The sequence below is a fragment of the Palaemon carinicauda genome, chromosome 6, assembly GCF_036898095.1.
Source record: "Palaemon carinicauda isolate YSFRI2023 chromosome 6, ASM3689809v2, whole genome shotgun sequence".
Classification (NCBI taxonomy): Eukaryota; Metazoa; Arthropoda; class Malacostraca; order Decapoda; family Palaemonidae; genus Palaemon; species Palaemon carinicauda.
Genome location: NC_090730.1, coordinates 97772194 through 97778562, shown reverse-complemented (window position 1 = coordinate 97778562; position 6369 = coordinate 97772194).

The window sequence follows — 6369 nt, the reverse complement described above, 5'->3', positions numbered from 1 at the left end:
ATTTGATTAATATACCTGAAGCTGATGAAGACCTTGATGTTCCCATGAATGAATTCAGTGTGTTTGAAATCGAAGCTATACTCAAAACACTAAAGAGAATGAGAACCCCTGGATACGATGGAACAACTGCCGAGAGGATACTGGCCAAAAATGAAGTGACTCCCAGACTATTTACACGATTTATTTGTAGAATGTGGCATGAAGAGGCAAAATCTGATGAATGAGAGTTAGGTGAGTTGGTGAAAATGGCAAAAAAAGGAGATCTGATTGATTGCAGTAATTACAGAACCATCACACTTACGTCAGTTGTTATTGAAATATATAGTATGATTATTCTAAAGACAGTGGAGAGAGAGACTTATAAAAAGTTGAGAGAGGAACAAGCAGGATATAGAAAAGGTAGAAGTTGCATTGACAAAATTTTCATTTTGAGACTTGTACAGCAACTCGTAGAATATAAAAATCCACTTTTGATTGCCTTTGTAGACCATGAAAAAGCCCTTGATAGTTTACACCGACCAATCTTGTGGAGAGTACTGCATTATTGTGGAATTCCTCTTAAATATGTCAATTTGATTAAGTCTGTTCATGAGCATAGCAAGGGAAAAGTTAATTTTAATCGATACTTATTAAATGAATTTCCAGTGAACAGCGGAGTAATCCAAGGGGATGTGTTGTCACCTATGTTGTTTTTGTGATGAGTAGAACAGTCGAAGTTGGTGGAAAATGATTGGACTAGATTGTTGATAGGAATTTAGCAGACCTGGAGTATGCTGATGATGCTGTGCTCGTTAGTAGAACACCACAGTATTTACAATGTTTGCTTACCACAATGCATGAAATATCTCACGATGTTGGGCTGAAGATAAATAGAAAAATTATTGCAATGATAATAACGGAGTATGTAATAGAAGATTAAATATAATTGGAAGGAGAAAGGATTAATGAGGCAGAATCATTTAAGTATTTATGAAATTTGATCTCCAATACAAGATCTTTAGTATTAGAGTTTTGTGGAAAATTTAAAAAAAAGCAAATCAGACAATGGCTAGGTTAAGTAAAATTTGGATATCAAATCGCATGAAATTACATATAAATCAGGCTATATATCAGCTTAGTGAGATCAGTGTTACTTTATGGACATGGTATGTCAATGAAACAATCTTCAATAGATTTAGTAGATTTAAGAACAAAGACCTCAGAAGGATATTGGGAGTTAAATGGCAGGACAGGATTATAGTTGAAATTATAAGAGAGATTACTCGAGTGCCATATGTGGATGAGATCAGGATCACTCAAAACAACACTGCGTAATTATTATTATTATAAACTATTGGAATAATACACTCTACCATAAAAAATAAATATCTTTTATATAAATTACAAAACTTTAAAAGATTTTACAAGAGAACAAAAATAAATCAATCAAAATATTAGGTCTGAACAAAACTCAGATTAAGACAAAAATGCTACGCTCCTAAAACTATATAATCACTTGACTCAAAATATTAAATCTGAATAAACTTTAGCCTAAGACAAAGGGAATGGTACTTATAAAGATGATGCAATCACTTGTTTCAGTTTAAATCAAATTTTACATAATTTAAGTTTGATAGGTAATGAAAATGGAAAACTAGATCACGATGCAAATACCTTTCACGTTGCTACAGGGCCAGTTATAAAAACTCTAAGAGAATTTTTATGATTACTCACTATCTTTACAAAAACCCGTCACACCAAAACTTTGAGATTTCACTGAACACTTTTGTAACAATAGACGGGCTATTACGGGAAGCGGGGGAGAGAGAGAGGGAGAGAGGTGGCTATGACTTATGATTGGATATTCTCAATCTGATCTATGCATTCATGGGGTCGCTTATGTAAGAATTAGCTATTCACATAAGATTCTAGGTCCAAGATCTCGAAGTTTGGTGGTTGACCTAAGGGCGTCAGAGTTATCAACTAGATTAAAATGTGAAAAGCCTGTCACCAACTCACATAACAGGGGTAACCTCTTCACCTCTTCTTCCCTTCAAAATAACTGAGTCTCCTGTGAGAGAAGGTTCCACCATCGGGTGTACTCCTCGTACCACCTCACTATGGTTACAACCAGTGTCGCGCAATATCCTGGCCGGGGTTCGCTCACTTCCGCCTATTGCTGCAGACATAACTTTATAAATATATGGTTTAAAGGTATCCACGCTGTTTTGGGTTTGCCCTGTTCGTCATGTAAACGCTGGCTGGTTTATTTTCCTTTTCGACCTTTCCCGATTGTTTCTTCGTTTTCACATTCTGCTAAGTCGAATTATCATTATTCACTTAGGCGACAGCTTTCGATTGATTCAAACAATATTCCTTACTGATATGGGCTCTCTTGCCACACTTAAAACAGACAATATTAACCTTTTGCAAGTATTTCACGATTCCTGAAGGAGGATGATTCGACGATTGTTGCCGTGATACTATTGCATCCTGCTTAGGAACAGTTCCAGTGCTACTTCTGCTGTAACTATTAAACTTGTTCACACAGTTACTACTGAACTGGTTTCCATGGTTCGGTGAATACTTGACACTTGGTCGGAAGGACAGTTGAAACTTCATACCCAAGGAGGGTTTATGACTGATAATATAATAATCTTCACTCAGTGAAGCAGCTTTATCAAATTTCTTCACCTCTCTCTCTCAAGTACATTCAAATATGTTCATGAATTCCTCATAGATACTGTTCTAGTACTATCATTTCTTCTAAATTAGCCATCTTCCTAAGGTTAGCAGTCTCTTTCCATCTCTGAAAACATGGCCGTACCATATAAGCGTAATATAGGAAAGTCATTTTGTCGTCCTTCCTCAAACTTCAGAACCTTACATTATAACATTCAGGGGTCCTCTGATACACTTGTCGCATGCTCCTCTTCACTTCTTGATACTCCTTCCTCTGGTCTTGAGATAAGGAAAGGTATGCACTGTGGCCTTTCCTAAAGAGCCCAGTCTGCAATAACACAGACCATTTATCTTCTGGCTATTTCATTGTCCCTGCAACCATTTCAAAATGATCGATGAACTCGTCTGGAGTCTCTTCTCTGAACCTTCAAATTAACCTCTGGGTATCTGACACATTAAACCCGGGATCGTGCATAGCAGGAGTTGCCTCTGTCTACGTTGCCGATTTTGCACGGGCCTTCAACAGCTCCAACTCCCTTGCATGTCGTGTAATCTCTCTTGCCTCTTTCTTCTCCTTCTCTTCTCGTTCCCTCTCTTTTTCTTCTCGTTCTCTTTCTTTTTCTTCCATTCTCCTTGCATGTCTTGAGACTTCTTTTTCTTCTTCTTCTTGCCTTGTTTCCATTTCTTCCCGTGTTCTCTATCTTTTTTCTCGTTCTACCATCATCTTAAACTTGAGTAGATTCTCCTCTGATGGAACTCGTCGAATCTCAGCCTCTACATTCCTATCTGCTTTCATGCCTTTAGTTTGTGGGTCAACTGGTCCTTGCTTAGCTAAAAAAATTTCTTCAGCCTCCTCCAATAGCTCACGAGCTGCTACAATATTTTTTTCTGATAACTTTCCCAAGTTTATCAACGTTTCTAAGGCTAGACACTTAATTGGGGCTTTAATCAATCCACTCGTTGCATGGCTACCACATGCCATTAAAATAGAGAGGCACTGAGCTTTACTTACATTAGCTTCTGACAATTCCTGAACTATTTGGTTATTCAAAAACTCTTCGATATTAAACTGTGCCATCTTGTACTTTTAAAGTATTTAATAGCTCTCCTAAAATATATCCTAACTATACACAAAATCCAATCAACATTAAATTGTTCAAAACCTTTAATCAATACACGGACCTGCTATCACTAATATTTAAAACAGACTCGCTCGATCCTAACGGTCTGGGCACCAAAATTATATTATAGTACAGTATTGTCCCGGATCTGGGCACCAAAAATAGATCAGAATATGGTCCCGTGTCTGGGAACCAAATTACAATATTATATATATTACAGCAGGCAAGCTATAAAACCTCTCGAGTTCAAAACTCACCTGTTTGGTTTTACTTTAAATCTGTTACACTTGAAAAATATTAATACCCGAGCTCTGAGACAGTTATACAACTCCCAGACACCTATACAAAACACTGAATATTCAAAGGTCTCTTAAGTACACTCAAAACAACACTGGGTAATTATTATTATAAACTACTTAAAACCACTTCTTACTTCGATTCTTAAACAGGGGTATGAGCTAATACTAAATTAAACACTTGTGATTGGAATAAGATGCTCTTTAGAAAAATTAATATTTTATATATAAATTACAACATTATATAAATTTAACCGTCTGCCAATCCGAGGTGCTCGTTGATACTACCCATCTAGAAATTAAAATATTTAACTAAGAAAGTCCTTGTATTTTCAAGTCTCCTCATACGTCTCGTTAGAATATCTGTTATTGGATGTAAAATTTTTTGCATTGCTTCATGGCGAGAAATGCCCCTTGCATGCTAATGATTCGTAGAAAGAAGAGCCTCTTGCTTGTTTGATGTTCCAGGAGTGTAGGAATTGCAGTATTGTGGAAGGGTAAAAGAGAAGTGCTGGCTTTTCTTTTAATAGAACTTTATCAGCTTAGATCGAAATACGAAACCAGTCCTGTCGAATAGCAAATTATGTGGTGACTGTAGAGTTTTTAAGTGTTCTGTTTGGCCTCCACATGCCCCTCTACACGAGAATCCGCAAGATGTAACGATCGTGGGAGGTTCAGATTATATATTAAAACGTTGAAAAGGAAAATTCTGGTGGCCCCCCAGAAAATAATTGTTATCTTTGCCAAAAACCAATTACTTTTGCTTCCAGTGGAATGTATTTTTGCACCATCCCTCGCCCTTCTCCCTGTAGACGAAAGACAATAATAAGAGCACCAGGATTGGTTTACTTTTGATTTCTTTATTTACACTATACATATATATATATATATATATATATATATATATATATATATATATATATATATATATATATATATATATATATATATATATATATATACATATATGTGTGTGTGTGTGTGTGTGTGTGTATTTGTTACCCCATCTGTGAGCGAGAGAGCTTGCACGAAACCTATCTCGTCAATTTTTCAACTGCGATTCCGGTGAAATTGATCCCGTTGCAGTTTGGGAGATGATCTGTTGACATAAATTTAGTTTTTTGCCGATAGATTTGTGCCAAGTTCTCTTCTTTCATTCTTTGAAACATACAATTTTTGTTTTCATTAAAGTCTTCCTATGAAATTAATACTATGAACATGTGATATGTAGCTTAATCTGTGAAAACGGAACCCAATTCATACGAAAGAGGGATTAGCATTGCCTAATTCTTTCCCTGCCCCAAAGGTAAAATATTTTTGAAGGCCTTCTTTCTACTGAGGAAGAATGCGGTAATAACACGAGCAGCAGGATTCATTCTTCGAAACATTTTGTTTTCCTCATTTCCGCCTGACCTGGAGCGAGAAAACTTTGTCTGAATTTTATTTTGAAAACTTGTAACATTCAGAAAAGATAATATCCTAAATTGTTGAGACATGCTGGAATCATAGCCCTCAGCAATGTTAATCTGTGAAAACTTACAGATCTTTAAGTGCCTTTCGTGTGTAAAAATGTGCATATAGCTAAAGCATTAGCTCTGCATAACAAAGTAAATAAAAAGTAGCTTTTACGAATGTTTACAGCCTTTCATATGTGTATGATACATGAGATAGAAAAGTTACTGAAAAAAAAATGTGGCAATGATGACGAGAACGAAAGAGAGGGTATATATTCTTTTTATGATTTGATTAACTTAAAAAAAATGGAAACCACTTGTTGCCCAGTGAAAATAGATGTCACTGATATTGCATTTTATGTGTAACCCAGTAGGGATACTCCATATGGCAATACGATGCCAACAGAGAGAGAGAGAGAGAGAGAGAGAGAGAGAGAGAGAGAGAGAGAGAGAGAGAGAGAGAGAGAGAGGCGGTTAATGGCAGCCTCGTATGCATGATCGTCTTGTTAAAGAAAGTGTTTTCAACCATCTTATGCAAATTCACCTGCGCTTGTATAAGGTTATAAGATGATTTACAGTTATGCAGGAATGAAGGTAAAAAGTAAAGGAGGGGAGATTTTTAACCTTTTTCTTTTCCAATTAGGATACTTGCATTACAATTCAATGTTTCTCGGTGTAGAGAGACCACGAGGATCCTTCACCAGCCAGACATTGCAGTAGCTTTTTTCAAGGTCTTCAAAGCTCAAGGATGTCTGGAGTCAATGGCTCACTAGAAACCATCACAGGTTACATTTGTGTGATGTAGTATTGCAACTTCTTGACGTCATGGAAGTCGGT